The 17,439-nt window shown below is 34.0% G+C and overlaps 1 protein-coding gene and 1 non-coding gene across 7 annotated transcripts in view; one reads left to right on the forward strand and one right to left on the reverse strand.

Moving 5' to 3' along the window:
• The window catches only part of LOC118191585 (forkhead box protein P4-like), an 821,276-nt gene that overhangs the window by 783,504 nt on the left and 20,333 nt on the right, over window positions 1-17,439 (reverse strand). The gene's annotated exons all lie outside the window — the stretch shown is intronic.
• Window positions 6,406-6,478, forward strand: TRNAT-UGU (transfer RNA threonine (anticodon UGU)). Its single transcript has one exon. It is a non-coding gene; the product is annotated as a tRNA-Thr (tRNA).

Consider the following 17,439-nt stretch of genomic DNA (forward strand, 5'->3'; position numbering starts at 1 on the left):
GCATTTAGAAGGACAATATTATGCAAACATCTCATTATATATTACCAAATATTTCGAACACAAGCCCATCCATGTATTAGCCGAGAGGTAAGATTTTGCTGGAAAAATTCAGTCAAACTGAAAATACTAGGATAAAAATCCTCTTATAAAGCCAACTGTATATATATTACCGAAATTGAGTATAATTGGTTATATAACCTATTAGATGGCCTATTATACGAGCAGCTAAAGGTATCTGCCAATTCACCTTCACCTTTCATTTCAAATATACGGATTAGACCACTACAGAATGAAAAGATACTTTTGATGCCAGTAATTTCTCAATTCTACCAACTTTAAGGCATACATATCGGTTTGCCTTTAGCGGAGTGGATTAGTGAATATTTAATTAATTTTACAAATTTAACCAATAAACTTTCCGATATGTGCATCACAAGGAATTTTTAAATTATTATTTTCTTGCATAGCTAGAAAGAAACTAAAACGTAATACAATTAATATTAAAAATAAAAATAACAATGCGCAGTTAGCATTTTTTTTGCACCGTAAAATGACATCAGACGGCTGCTCGCTCATCTTTATGCAAGAAAAAGTGTAGATGAAGGAAAGTCATTGTGCTTTTAGACACCCACGTTTTCTGAAACAGTACATGTCATCACACGTAAGTTTCTTGCCCATTCTTAAGCCTCGCCAGCATTTTGAATACTTTGTAAAATTTTTTGTATAAACACATTTTATAAAAAAGAAACTCATTGTTACTATTCTTTGTCGTGTTTATGACCACTGTTCTAAAAAATTATTACTCTTTGTCGTAGTTATGATTACTATTTTATTACCACTCCTTGGGCAGCATTCATGACTGCTATTTTATTTATGATTACTACTTTATTTATTTCCATTTGTGACTATTGCATTTATTCTATCACATAAAATAATTGATATATAAAATAATAACATTAAAATTTTTCTTTTGGTTCTCTTATTCATATTATTTTTGCAGAGGGAAATGTCGCACAGTTAACGGATTTTACAATTAAAGAAAATTATTTTATTTTACTGTACATGTTGTTGTTACCAATCTCACTTGCATAACAAACAGTCAGCAGAAGCCCACGGCATTCATCTTGGCAAGGAATCAAATGCACCTGTCGCTGGCATGATCCTTGAGCATCATACAGGTGACAGCCCGACTTTAGCTCGTTCTGAAAAACAGCACCCCGGGGGTGAGGATACGAGGGCTTCCAATCCCTCTTCCCTTACCACCAACCTTTCGAGAGGACAGTCGGCTCGCCGCGTATTTAGAGTGCCCCTCATGCTGCACAAACATAAACATTTACATGCCTTCTCCGGTATTCGAACCTGTGACCTTCGGTATCGCCTTCAGAGTCACTAACTACTATCCCGGTTGCGCGGATTACTATACATATTTATATGAAACAAAAAATGTTTGATTTTTGTTGCAATTTATCTCACTTGCGTGACAGTAACATCAGAACAAATCCACGAATTTTATTCTTACAGGTGACAGTATGACTTTGTCTAGCACGTCCCAGTTTTAAGGGAGAATTCCCGGAGAATGAATATACGGTCACTCACCAGGACGCTATCACCAGGCCAGTGAAAAGGAACTTTTAACTCGTACCAGGTGTGTATCAGCTTGTTCAGCTGTGGATAATATGTGCCCTCTCGTCGTTAAGATCCATTTACAAACATCCAAACTTTCTTCGCGATTTGAACACAGTCCCGAAGATAAGGCAATGAGCAACACAAACAATTATATTGAGCACGGCACAACTGTTTGATGTTTGTTTATACTAACATGGAGAATGAGAATTAACTAGAAATCGAGAGAATCTCAAATTTTATCGAATTCGGAAAAATCCTAAAATCTTTCGAATTTTAAATTTCTCAAATTTTTCATAAGAAGAAAAACTTTGATTTAATGTTAAAAATTTTTTTATTAAGCTAAATTTCAAATATGTATTTAATGAAAAGCAATCTTAACATCCTTCTCTATGCTTATGTATTGTTTCAGTGCTTTATTTAATGAATTGTTCAAAATGAAAAGTATCTACAAATATCCATATGCATGTAATCATAAAAGAAACATTAGCAGCATCGTGAGGTTCTACTGTATCGCATTACATTTATAATATTATATGCATACAAGGTATTTCAAAATATTCACGACTAAATGACCCTTAAGAATTTGATCGTAAGCTCATAATTTTAGTTTAAGATACGAATCAAATAAGATAAGCTTTCAGGTTATAATTCTAGTCTTTTCACCCCTTTTAATAAAAATATATGACATAAAAAAATCTGAAATGAGATATTTCGGATTTTAAATTACGTCCAAAAGGCGTTTTTTTAACATTTTGTCTGTTACCTTTATTTATTAAATATCACGTTCTTCGCACTTAAACCATAAAATTCAGGTCAACAGCAATATCGCAAAATAGTTTTAAATTGAGCATATCTTGAGAATTTCCGATACAGTGTCTCGCGTGCTGGAGATAAAAATGTATTTTTCTGTACGACGTTGCCATGGCTCGCTTTGAAATCCTTGAGTTTGTTAATCAAAATCTCGTCAAAGTTTTACAAAATAGGAAATCGATAACAAAACAAATTCCAAATTTTAATTTTGGGCTTCCACACATGCCCATATTCGCAGTAGGATTACGTCATTCAAAATTCGATGGCTCAATGTACCGTTATTTTATCACAATTCAAGAAATATACATACATTTATGCAGATTTTTCATTATTTAATTTCTTCAAACATAATATAATGCAGAACTCTAACATTTGGTGACAGGTGACAGGTGACGGAGGACGGGAACGTTTGGTGTTTAACAGAGGTAAACAGGCATAACATTTGGTGACAACAGTTTGAAAAGTGAAACGGACATTTATACTGTGTAGAGACATTAGGTTAATTGGAAGAGCCGGAGGATGAAAAATTAGCATTCGCCGGGAATCGAACCACGGACTTTTGGAATACCGTGCAGAAACACTGCACCACGTGCAGAACCACTGCACCAGCGTGCAGAACCACTGCACCACGAAGCCACACTAGGAAGGTGTTAGAAATACCTTATATTCTTCCCCTTTTAAAGGGTGACTGGTGTTTTTAGGGGACCCAATCACCAAATCCTGGGTGAGGAGAATCATCATCCAACACCATTTTAATTCGGGTGCCACTGTAGAGACATGAGGTAATTTTTTGGAACCAAAGGAAATGAAAAATTAGCAACCGCCTTTGCTGGGAATCGAACCACGGACCTCTGGAATACCGGCCCAGCGTGCAGAACCAACACACCACGAAGGCACGCGAGGAAGGCGGGAGAAATACCTTATAATTGAACCAACGCAAAATCGCAAAACGAAAACAACAGTCCTTCAGGGACAAAGCCCCTTTGGACTAATAAAATGTTTTATGTATTTTGTACAAAACACGCACCAAGTAGAAAATTGTTTTTACAGCCGAATTGGTAAAACCAATAACAACAATAACAAAAAATCCTGATACGTTAATAATTACTTAAAGTTAATTACTAATCAACGTTTTCGAGAACAGCATACAGAAATCGATGCAAACAATTAGATATTATGCAGATTCCTTAATGATAACTATTATGTCATGGAAGCATAAATGTTACGCATTCAAGCTGGAATGCTATTTGCAATAAATGCTAAAAGTTAAAAATGCTTTATGTAATGTAATTAAGTTCTACATAGTCTCTAAAACTGATGTTTTGACTGCGGAAGGAAAGTGGATTACGGTATATACTACTTCAAAGCTAATTTTCCATGTTACAGAAGCAACCTCTTTTTTAATGATCTGTAATAAGATAACGATTGAGTAATTAATTAAATGTTCTACGTAAAAGACTCAAATGAAAACTAAAATTCCGTATTTTTTCACTGAAAGTGTCAAGTGACAAAAATCATTGTATTTTAAAACCTTACCGTATGCGATACTTTTTTTTAAAAAAAAGAACCAAAGCACTCTATCGCCAACAGTTACAGAGTTATCGAGTCGTACAAGCTTTTTAAAAACCTTGTACATATACCAGATTAAACAAATTAAAACTCATTACAATAGTAACTAAAACTAACTAGTTTTCTCTTAAAATAATGTAAAAACCTATCAGCGTCGGAGCGGTAAAGGCGCTGAACACTGGTCGTTCGACCCGGATTCAATCTTGGCGAACAGGCTGGCTGCATGACAGCTTTCGTGTTATTATGAGTCACTTTCCCTCAGAAGGTCCTCCATGAAGGTATCCTTCCCCTTAGAAAGAAAGCCACATTTTCTTTGCTGTAATCCAAATCCAAAATCCCGTTACAATGAATAATGGCTTGTACAAATGAGGATAACAAAAAGCGAGAAATAAAAGTCTACGATTCTTACCAAAAATATTTAGTTAAAATGACTGTGTGTCTTGTAATATCCAATATATTCCACATACGAGTTGTTCATGCTTTTATAACAAATCAAGTAATTAGAATATATTAATAACTACCTCGTCATCAGATCTTTCATCAGTAAACTAAAAGGCCTTTAAAGAAGTCCGAAAACAGGGAGGTAGATCTAAGCAATGACATGCTTTCAACTTTGCGTACCAGTTAAAGACTTCAAAAATTAAAGTCATTCTTCCTTTGAGTTTTTCTCTTGTTGTACTCATTATCTGATGACCTACTAACAATAAAAGAAAAAATATGATTGACAGATGTCTACTTGTAAACTATTATTTTATTAACAAATATTGTGCTTTAAAAGCAATTCTAATGTTTTCTGAAATGAAATGGGTAGAAAAATTAAAATTTCAATTTTTTAAGGTAAATAAAATTACAAAGTTGAAGCCTACTCTTGATTTGCTGAATGCCTACGTACGTTATCATGCTGTCAAGTTTAGAAAAATGATTTACAAGAGAAAGGAAAAACACATACTTCATTTTTATAAGATTCTGCTGCTATATAAATGAAAAGCAGAAAGCCAATAATTATTTTTAACAAAACATATGATTATATTTGTATATTCACCAGACTGTGGTTTTCATGAAATCGAAAGCGTCATTTAATCACTTAAAAGGAAGTTGTACGTGATTCGGAATCTGTATCCGAAGACATCAATGCAAAGACGTTTTGATACAATGTCACAACAATATAAAAATTACCTCTCACGGATGAAATTAACAAATAAAATCAGCAATTTCCGCATTTTCACGGATTTCTCGATTAACAAGGACATGTGCAGCTGAACAGAACAGCTTTTTAGATGTAGAAGTTTACAAATGTTCGATATACCCGATAGAATATTAAAATGTGTGTCCAGCTTTTATGGTAAGTATTTACAGTCTTTAGGTTCTTTTGAAACAGGAGACGTGAAAAATGAGCAATGCCCTCGCCGGGATTCGAGCCTGGACTCTTCGAATATGCGCTGAATGTGCTACCATTACACCATGAAAATTGCAGAAAGGAGGAAGAAAATGCCTTATAAGTACTATATTTTGTGCAACTTTTGATTTATGTTAAATACGAGAAATTGGAGAAAACATTCAGGAAAACGAATACCCTCCTGTGCTACACACATAATTGATTAGACTGAACTATTTAGATGACTGCGTAACACTCTATAATTAGCTCCCTGGGGGGTTTTCGTGGAGGATTTTTTTAAGGAAAACTAGCTCATACTCACGTTCCTAACAAGAAAAGCCATGAAAATTACCGTACATCCAGTCAATTCTCCAGAATTGTACCCCGGGTCAAATTAGCAGTGTTCAGAAGATTTATCGTTCAACTACTGGTAGAGCCGCATACAGGATGAAATTACAGCGAAATTCAAGTACTTGAACCACAACCTATACATACATTTGGAAAATCAAATAATGTCTTTCCCCCGCAAGCAAATACATATAAGTATTTACTGTTACACAATGTTGAAGGGATTCTACCTTTTTTTTTTTTTGTTGTAATATTTCATTTTTACGAGGCTTCACACTGTTTTTCTTCAAAGTTAAAAGATAAAATTACTTCTTATTTCATATGTACAATAATTAAAAAAATATAACAAATTTCTATTTAAAAAAGGAAATTATTTTTATGTTATACACTATAAGGTATTTCTCCCGCCTTCTTAGCATGCCTTCGAAGTGTAATGGTCAGCACGCCGGGAGCGTATTCCAGAGGTCGATGGTTCAATTCCCGGCGAGGGCGTTGCTCATTGTTCACATCTCCTGCTTTCAAAAAATACATAATGTCTCTACACTGGCGCCCGAACTAAAAGGGTGGTGGATGATGATTCTCCACACCCAGGATTTGGCGATTGGGTCCTCTAAAACCCCAGTCGCCCTTTAAAAAAAGGGGGAGTATATAAAGTATTTCTTCCGCCTTTTTAACATGCCTTCGTAGTGTAGTGGTTAGCACGCTGGGCCTGTATTCCAGAGGTCCTTGGTTCGATTCCCGGCGAGGGCGCTGCTCATTTTTCACGACACCTGCTTTCAAAAATATCTAATGTTTCTACAAACACAAGGGGAAAACCAGTTGAATTATGTTAGAGCATCAGAGGATTATCTGGCTAAAGAAAAGGCTGCCTTTGTGGAAGATGTTTTCAGGAAACATGGCTGGAATTTAAGCTACACGTGCAGGAAACGACCAAAATTCCCGCCTATCAGCCCTTTCGTCGATATCTGAATCCTGATCGAACTACTGTTGTTCATTTATATTACTTTTCGGGTAGTACTGGGCCCATCGCTAATAATTAATAATAATTATTACATAAAGTCAATATTAGCTATAGAAATTCATTGATGCATAATGAAGAGTGCTTTTAGAAAATCAACAATATTATGAACGTTATAACAGATTTCGACGAGAGTAATAAATCATCAGCATCCTTAATGTGTTACATTTAATGATTAATTAGTATGCTATTAATACAGGAAAACTGAAAAAAATGAGGAAAACTAACTTCATGATTGAACTTAATTACTTTTAAGAAGAAGAATTCAGAAGAAGTAAGAGACCCATTCTTTTGGAATTCATAAAAATTTCTTATAAAAGGGACACAAGTTTAAGGTTGAATTTCGTCCAATTTTAAAATTTCAACTCTTTTTGGTAATATTTCAAATTATTCTAGTAGTTTGGAGTTTAAAAATCTAAACACTCGGTATATTTTTTTCGATCAGTAAGGTTTTAACTATTTTCTGTTTTCGTTGCTTATGCAGCATTCCTTATTTCTTTCGCTACATAATAATATATTTTAATAATAACAATCGCTATTACATTATAATATATTTTACATTACTATATATTACGTATTTTATATTACTTAGTAATCTATTTTTTAGAATAAAATTACGTAATGCTTTTTTGTAAAAGTTTTACTACCATTTTTTAGATCAACTTTTCATCACTTAAAATATAAGATACGTTTTCGTGAATCCCTCTTTTAAGGTCACTTTACTTTTCCTTTCGAAATAAAAATTTATTCATATCCGTATTTGTATTTTCCTTGACATACAATAACGTCTCGTTTAGAGATATGATCAGTAAAATTCAATTCCCTCCTCCCTGATTATATACTCTGGAGGTAAGCATTAGAAAACAATGATTTATGATATATCTTTTTGGACTAAACTAAACTTCTTCGAACATAAGCTATAATACAGAGACATTAAGTAACAGTAACGGGGAAATGTCATAAATAAATTTCTATTTCCTTGATAAGCAGATAGTTTCAAAATTATTTCCTTTATTATTATCATAAAGTGGAAAATATTGCATAATATATAATTGTTTCCATAAAGTTCCAACTCAGAACCCTTGAAATTATACAGTCTCAATGAACTTCTGCATAAAGATGAATCCATTTCTCGTTATTTACTAGATTACTCATTACTTACTAGATTCTCCATCACTGTTTCAGGAATTACGTATAAATTATCCGACTCATCATTAATAGACTCTTGATCATTGTTTCAGTCTGTCTACATAAAATTATCCTATTCACCACTGTTTTAGGGATTCTCATATAAAAATTATTCACCACTGTTTCATGGATTGTTATATAAAAATGATCATATTTATCGCTGTTTGAGGGATTATATGAAATGATCATATTCATCCCTGTTTCAGGGATTCTAAAGAAAGGCATTTAACTCCCTTTCCAAAGTCTTTATTTGAATTGAATTTGTTATCCGTAATGACAAGAAGAAAATCACACAGTGGAAAATAAAAGCGGAGGAGAAGGCACTCACTCGATCACGTGAAGTGCTATTCCCATAATATATAAGATAAAATATCTGAAGTCGATTAATCATCATCAGACTGGTGCTTCTACTACCATGTGTTTGTTTTTAATTAGTCCTTTTAATAATAATTTTATATATTTTTTATTTGATTTTCGTTAATTTCTAGTTTTTCTGATCAAAAAGACATACACAATGAAAGCGCGACAGGAAAGATAACTTTAAAATAATATTTAGGTATAAAACATTAAAGCTGAAGTTTTTAAGACTTTATTACTATTATTTCTACGGTAGGTTCACTTCTTGGCCATGAATTCGGCGAGAATTTTGGTCGGCACCTTTGGTCATTTAGAAGTCTCATCATAACAACTTTATCGAGGTGAGTCACGCGTGGAAAATGAAAATATCCGAAAAAAAGAGAGAAAAGCCTCACACATAACCCAAGCCTAATACGAGAATTGAATACTCACTCTTGGTTTCAGGCTAGCAGCCATCGTATCGACCAAAGCAGAAGCTTTGGGGAATATAAAGTATTCGACATGTATATAATACTCACATTTAGAGAACATTCTGATTCACTGCCATAGAAAATATTACTATTTTTCTGTATTTTAAATATGGAATGACCCATAAAAACTCTTGAATTAATTAAACTTTAAAATTAAAATTTTAAATTTTTTCTTTATCCATTTTTACATGAATCTACTTAAATTTAAAAAAGCAACAATCTTGTGTTGGGCGTAAATTTAGTCAAAATGTCAAGGAGAAATTTCAAATCAGAATCTGGAAACCACAGACAAACGTAGCCGTAAATTTAATATACTTTATTTCTGTGAAAAATATTTCTTGAAACTCATATTCCGATTCACACATTATTATGGGCGCAATCTGCACCTCACATATTTTAAAGCTTATGATAATGGATGATACAGAGAAGCAAGCACGCAGAAAAAGTGAGACACATTCAGAAGAAAGCCTGGGAGAGAAGCAAAAAGGTTTTGGCTTTAACAGAAATCTTATTATTGATTGACTAAAAAGTATCTTTCAGCAGCGTTATGTAAGATCTCATGATAGGGCTTAATTTGGAAATGACACAATTTAGATTGATATATTATAAATAGCTACTATTTTTAGGACAGCAAGAGGAAATGTCCAAATTAAAATGAAGGATAAAAGGAATTAGTAAAATCAGAAGTTTGCTTTACGTATTTTTATCTTATATATTAATTAAAATTTTCCATTATCGATTATTTACATGAGTTTACGTATCAATCAACACACAACATATATATATTTATATACATATTTACTGACTGATAAGCAGATATTGTAGATATATATAAATATATAAAATATAGAACATGAAGGAAAGTTATTAACAAATTAAAAAGTTAATTGGAACAAATTATTACATAACTGGGAATATCCCTATTTGATTTCTCCTTTTAACTTAAATACAAACCTCTTCAAAGCTACTATACTGTGTCACTTATGTCATTTCTTTTCTGCAGTAATCCTCATTGCTGCAACTTGCATTGCTCAATCGCTATTCAGGATTCAAACAAAGAAGCCAAGCTTATAAGTACTCCAGCTGCTATATACGCACGCTAGTTTTGCTGGTTTTTCTGCCTGAATAACCCACGTCTCTTTAATAGCGGTGTTTTCTATTATTTAAAATGTAATCAGTATATATAAAATTGTAGGGTGCAGGCTGCACCTATTTTTAAAAAGCAATCCAAGAAGCTAATAGATTAGACGTCAAGTAAAAACGTTACGCTGTGATTATCCAGTTATTTATGGTTCTTTCAAAATTCCATCCAGTCAACTACGCAACAGTTTCAAGCTATCTATTATCACCGACCCCATCACAACAAGCTACGAAATTAGTTTCCTCATCTGCCAAACTTATTACACGCGCACATATATATGTATCTAAGATGATGAATTTACATGAATTTACGCGCTATAAATCTCCTTTTACATATGTGTATCCATCCTAATATATATATAATAAAACAATTAGTGGTTGAAGCAAGGCCGGCACCTACGCATTCCAGTAGGTATGTATTAGGTATCGCTGGCTGTGAAAATTTCCGCCCCAAATCTGGAAAAGTCCGGGTGGTCCGAGAGTCTTCCACTCCTCTTTCCCTACCACAATCATTCGGCTCGTCTTGCATTTTGAGTGCCTTCTTGCCGTGCAGATACTATACGCTTAGTCAGCGTCACTAATCATTAGACCGGCTGGGCGGATAAGGCATAACAAAATTTTAAATTCAAGCTTTCTATGCTTTTCGACTCTTTTGTCTAAAAGCAGGATGACCGACAGTAGCAAAATGACTATTGCAACAGAATGTTGGTTATTCATTTCGAATTCAATTCTTGGTGATCGACTCAGCTGCCTGCATGCATTTTCATGGTTTTCTAAAGCGTAATATAAATACAATCAAGTTTTCTTTAAAACCTCATTTCCGAAAGGAACACTCATCTTAGGCAGATAGTCCGAGAGTGCTTTATCATAATAAAGGAATTCAACTTAATCTGTTTATAAGTAAAAACTGTAAGAAAGCGGCAACGAAACCGATGGCAAAAATAGAGTTCAATTCCAAGCCATTTCTCTGAAAACCCTGAATGGTTTGGAATTTCGTTAACAATAGAATGTGTTGTTGCTGTTTTCTTGTCCATGTAGTTCATGGAAGAATGGTTGCCAGAGCCTCTAGAAGGTTGGATTTCTACTTCCACCCCAATTTTAAGGAAGAGCACCCCGGGGAGTAGTCCGAGGATCTCCTACCCCTCTCCCCTACCATCAAACCAAATGAGAGGACTTTGGACTCGCCGTACTGCCTTCACGCCACAAAGATACTATACATTTACAAACATACATGCCTTTTCCGGAATTCGAACCCGGGCCCTTTTGAACCGCAGTAGGCTTCCCTAACCACTATACCGTCTAAGCGGCTGAAATTTCTGATATGCTGAAGATATTCGCTTCAAACACTGATATTTATAGGATATAACTTCGAGACATGTCGGAATTCAGAAGAAGACGAATTGTTGCTGGTGGTTTGGTGTGCAACCAAGAATGCAAGATTTTTTTACCATCGAAAACCACAGTATCTACGGGTACCTAAAAAGGATTTTAGAATGTTATATAGAATTTATCATTATCTTTAACTCATCATTCACCTTAACTCTCCTATTCTACACAGGCTGCTTCTTGAAAGCTTCGAAGAATCACGATTAAAGCTTTTCATAACCAGCATTTACCTTTAACGCTGATTTCAGTAGGGTAACTAGCGCAAAACGTGGATAATACGCAATGTAAAATGTGTACTGGTCAGCCGAAGTTCACTTTCACTGCCTTTCCTACTTCTGGTAAATTGTATGCAGGTAAAACGACTTCACAGGCCTGTAATTTAAACTGAATCGTGTCCAGAAAGAAATATGAAGGTGGACTGGTGATGGTTTGAATAACAGTATCATAAAACAACCTTCGCAAATCTGGCAGTTCTTGAAAGTCACATAACTGTCAAAGACTATCATGAAGAAATTGAGAAGTTTGTGTCTTCTAGTTCCTCAAACGTTGTACCCCGAAGAAGATGCCGTACATCAGGATGATGATGCATCAGTTCACATCGGTAAGCTGATGATGACACAGTTGTTCGAACACGTAAAGGTAAGCCTGAGCATTCTTTATATCTTGTACAATTCACAGATCTCAAAGCAATAAGGCGGTCTGAGGTACGCTAAAAGGCAATATTAGAAAACGCTTTCCATCTTTATAGTCATAAAATGACGTAGTTTGTGTCTTCTAGTTCCTCAAACGTTGTACCCCGAAGAAGATGCCGTACATCAGGATGATGATGCATCAGTTCACATCGGTAAGCTGATGATGACACAGTTGTTCGAACACGTAAAGGTAAGCCTGAGCATTCTTTATATCTTGTACAATTCACAGATCTCAAAGCAATAAGGCGGTCTGAGGTACGCTAAAAGGCAATATTAGAAAACGCTTTCCATCTTTATAGTCATAAAATGACGTAGTCACTGTCTTGCTATAGGAAAGACTAAGTATAGTTTTGATGACTGCATAAGACTTGTATTTGTCATTTCCAAAAATAATTGTTCAGCACTAGTTCAAGAAAGCCTATATTAGTAAAATACTGCATTAAAGAAGCAGGTGTTTCAGCTTTATCGGACAGATTTTGGATAGCATGTTTCAATAGAATTTGCTATTTTAGTCGACTTCATCGCGCCTAATAAATTCAAAATATTTTAAACCTAGCTTTTATAAAAATTAAACTTCAGTTTATCTTTATTGTGCTTTATATGAGGTCTACGTGCTTTATATGAGGTTATATTCTTTTGTTTAAAATTCTCGTTTTGCGAGAGTATTTTTATCTTGACCTGTCGAATAAGCGGAGGATACTTCTATATTACAATACATCTTTTAGCCATCTTATGCATGAAAATGATTCAGATACAAATCCAATTTTTGCAAATCAACATAGATACCTTACAAATACTCAAATAAGTAAAATAGAAAGAATATTATCTTTGAATTAAAGTGGTGTTTGTTTGCAGAATGAAAAATTTGTGAGTCAAGTCTCCTACAAAGAAAATAATAATAACAGTAATAAATCCATCATTGTGAGCTTTAAAAACACTCTCTAAATTCTTTTGCAATGAATGAAGTTGATTGCAAAAACGTTTCACCATTACGAAATTGTGTACTTAGCCTTCATTGTTTCTGAACACTGTGAATTTTACGTTTTTTTAAACATTACTTTCGCTTTGTATACCGAAATAAATCACGCATTTGGAGCCTGCTTATTTAAAAACGTGTAGTTTTTAAGATTCATAAACTTCATTCATCAGTCCAGACGTTTCTGAATTTAGTCCACAATTGCCTGAAAGAATTACCTCAGCAAAGCCCAGCGTCTGAAACACATACATACAACTAGAACACATTTTAAACGTCTAGAATATTAAATAAAATACATAACAAAAATATTTCAAACATAAAATATTTCAAACACAAAATATTTCAAACAGAAAATATTTCAAAGGGAATTTAGAACGCGGTATATCAGCTTCTTCAGAAGTTAAACAAGATTATTTACGTATTGCTTAACGTAATTCTAATATTTGCTCAGAAACGCGGCATGCTAGTTCAGTAGTGAAATGTGAATTCGAATTTAGTTACTCACTACTGGCTTTATGGGTACTGAACAAATGAATACAGAACTTTGAGAAACAATATTTTTTGACTATACTAAACATTTTCCTGAAACTATGTCACCCGTCAAAAGAAAACTCGTTACACAGATATCATGTTCTGTTTAGAAATCTGAGTAATTTCTACTACATCTGTTGCTAAGAAGATAAAAAGTACTTTTCAGATACCATTAAATTTATATAGGTGATACTTAGTCTTTTTTAAATATTTTTCGAACAGAAACTTCCGCGAAATTCTAAAACAATTCAAATTACAAATGTTCTTATCGTGATGCATACTAATGGAAACAATTATAATGTGACTATTGATATTTAAAATTAAGAAACCGATGGCAAACATTGATAGACATTTATTTGAAAAATCACCATGAAGATTAATGATATTTTTAAAAAACGGAGATTTCTTTTCACTAACAAGTTCGGAATATTTATATTTGAACTCGTACCATGCAATACGTATTTTCCTTTTTATGATTGCTACAAAGAATTAAAGAATTAACAGCCGAATTCATCAGTTAAGTGTTCGTTTCTGGAATTTGTTCAGATATTAAAATAAGAGTCCATAAAGAAAGTTTATGAAATTAAGTGAAAACTAATTTCATAAACTTTTATAATATATTATATTATACTTAATAATAATAGGTAATATTAGCTTTTCTCTTAAAATAAGTTTACAGAACTTAGTTTGAATTTCTAATAGAATATTCACAAATGCTTAAAGAAGATTAATATTTGTGAATGACAACTAATTAATAGACCAAATAAGCCGTAGGTATCTGGAAAACATTCAGTAGCTACGAAACATCTCAACTATTTGCAGTTTTACTATAAATGTTGAACTAAATCTTCAAGTTTATATTTTATTTTTTATTTTATATATATATATATTATTTTACTTATTTATTTATTTTTTCATATACAACAACAATCTTTAGTCAGATAAAAAATTTGAGAACCGTTCTACTAGCTTTACTCGAGAAAAACAAATACTTTTAAACTGTTCAAGTTTCTGCACATGCAGAATCCTGCGTTGTTTTCCAAGTATTTGCTATTTTCTCCCTCCCTTCCGTATGCCTTCGTGGTGTAATTGAAAGCACACTCGGGAGGTCCGAATCCCGACGCAATGTATACTTTTCATATCTCAGCATCGATACACCAATTAAGTGAGGTCTGAAATAAAAGGTGGTGGACGATAACTTGTCAGCAATAGCACTTGGCGATTGGTCACCTCAATAATAATGAACAGGTGAAATACGTAATATTCAATAATGCAGATTTATGGTGAGAAAGGTCATTTTACGTTTTACGTTAGTTTTGATCAAATCCAGATAGAATTTGTCGATATGGATCTAATATATTGTAATTTTCATACATCAGAATGTGCCTCTTACCACGGTCCTAAAACGGAAAACTAATTACTGTCATAAAACAAGAGGAGAATAAATACAAATTTCGTACTGCAGTAAATGTTTTATATGTTAAATGCTTGTATGCAGTAGATTAAAATGCGAAAAAGTGCGTACTTCAGTTTAGCAGTTAGCAGTATTAATACTTCAATGCTACTACACTGCAATGCTCAACCGTAACACTTTTTGATTAAAAACACTTTAGAAAAATAAGTACATAAATAAAGTTAGAATAAAATAGTATAATTTTTCTTTTAATTAGAAAAGAGAAGATGAGTCACTGCATGCGTCTATTTATATTAAATGAAGAAAAATCTGTAATGGTTCAGATTTTAACGGTGGTACATCAGGGTTTGTTGAGTTTCTTTTACCTCTCGCTGATTGCGCACTCTTCCAGTCTGCTCTTGCACTCACTCACGCTAACCCACTTCTTTTTGTCTTTTTAGCTTTATTATTAAGCATTATTTTCTTCGCTCTTACACATTATGCAATTTAATACAAAAATTAGGGCTAATGTACTTTTGGACTAATAAATACGCTCTTGTTAATCCCCTAGTTAATGAAATAATTACAAATTATGGAAATTTAAATTTAATCATATTACATACAGTCAAAATACGTAACATAAGGTGTATAAATATATGTCATTTTAACATTATGTTATAGTTCATTAAACGCAAAGTAATTTTGTTACAGTAAAATACTTTAGCCTACTGACTTTTGGCCGCTTTTTATACTGTTGCGTTATTTTCTTCCTTTACGTTACGTATATAAGGGGTTCGTGCGGGTTTGGAGTGAATAATGACGACAGCACTTGATGAAGTATCAAAACACACTTTATTGGTCAGTATTCTCAAGACAGCTTCAAAATCACGTTTTACAATCGTCGAAGGTCTACTATAAACACTCGCTGAAACAATCAGCGACACAGCCTTCAGGTTATCAGGCTATAACGGTGGAGACAGCTTCACTGCAAAGCACCAGAGTACAGCTTCCGACTCTGCTCGGTCGTTCTCGGAATTCCACGTATTCTCGAGACTCTCCACGCTACAACTCGCGATGCACTCGACGATACACTAGAGAACGGCTCTCGACTCTTCGGTTCAGTCGTTCCCGGACCTCAAGACACTCTATCGACGATTCACTAACCGCAATACACTAAGAGACTCTTTCGGTGCACTCGACGACCCACTCGGCACTCGCTGACCGACTGTCAACTCGATCGACTTCGCACGGCCTTACTAGACGAGACATTAAGTAACTCCCGCGTACCAGCAGGGTTTATACAGCTTTTGACTTGTGTTCGAGAACATTCTGCGCTAAACCGGTAAGAATTCGTTCCAGAAGGTTCTTTATCCGTCCATGGCATATCGCCAATTTTGTCACCAAATGGGTGATTTCTCGCCAAATCTGGTAACACTGCCTTCCCTTGCCATTTTACGGCAACCCTAAAACTGCTTTGCTGGGAAGCCATTTTACCGCGCCTTGATATTTCGTAACAATATGTTATGTTAGTCTATTTGAATATGGCTAAGCACACGAAGACTATCAGTTTAAGGGGAAGAAAGGCCTTCGTGGAGGACTTCTTAAGAGAAACTCGCTCGTATTTACATTACGCATGGAGAAATCTAACCATGCTTTCAGCCCATTTGCCTGGTATTGAACCAGGTCGAACTCCTAGTGTTCTGCGGTTTTAACTACTCTCGCTTCATAAAGCACTCGAAGCGAAATTGGTACATATCTGCATTACAAATTGCCGCTGAAAACTTACGCTAACCACTCTTTCTTTATGTTACTGGTTACCAAATCCTAACTGCTAACCGAAAGAACAAGGAAAAACAATATTTCAACTTATATTTTGACGGAAAAAAAGAAGTTGCAACTAAAGTCTTTTCTCTGTTTTGAAGCCAGTTTCATTTAAGATATCCTAAAGTCGATCTAAGAAGAAAGAAGATACAGTTGTTTATTATTACTATTTTACAAGCAAACTCCGATTTCAATTACAAAGAGAAAAGACACGAAAGCATTATTTCTTAAAAACACATATCCGACTTTCCTTGTAGTATTTCAGAATGTACAACTTAAAAAAAAATAATAAATACACCACGATCGCTGCATTTGCTTCGATAGAAAACAAACGAGCAAGTTGTCATACGGTTGAAATGAAAGCAGACACTGTATAACAAACGAATAATTAAAAAACAAAAGAATTTACCTGAGAGCCATACTGCATGAATGCGAAAACTCATCTATTAGATATCTCGATAAAAATAAAAATCACCTACAAAGTACGTAGACCCCATAAAAGTGTCCAAATATTAAATCAATTGAAACTATTTATGCGTAACAATCCAAACACACGCAAATAAGAATTTCCAAACATAAACAGTGAAATGAACTGTAGGATTGGATTCAGTTCTCAACAAGATTGTTGCGCGAAAAAAATATTCCTTGAAACCCGCGAAAGTTCGCATGCCTATTTCCAGCCATTTGTTGAATGGCTTAACATCAAGGCGACGAAACCTCTTCCCCACCAATAAATAAA

Source organism: Stegodyphus dumicola, chromosome 10 (assembly GCF_044657685.1).
Source record: "Stegodyphus dumicola isolate Sdum_Otavi_A_Nest chromosome 10, ASM4465768v1".
NCBI classification, from domain to species: domain Eukaryota; kingdom Metazoa; phylum Arthropoda; class Arachnida; order Araneae; family Eresidae; genus Stegodyphus; species Stegodyphus dumicola.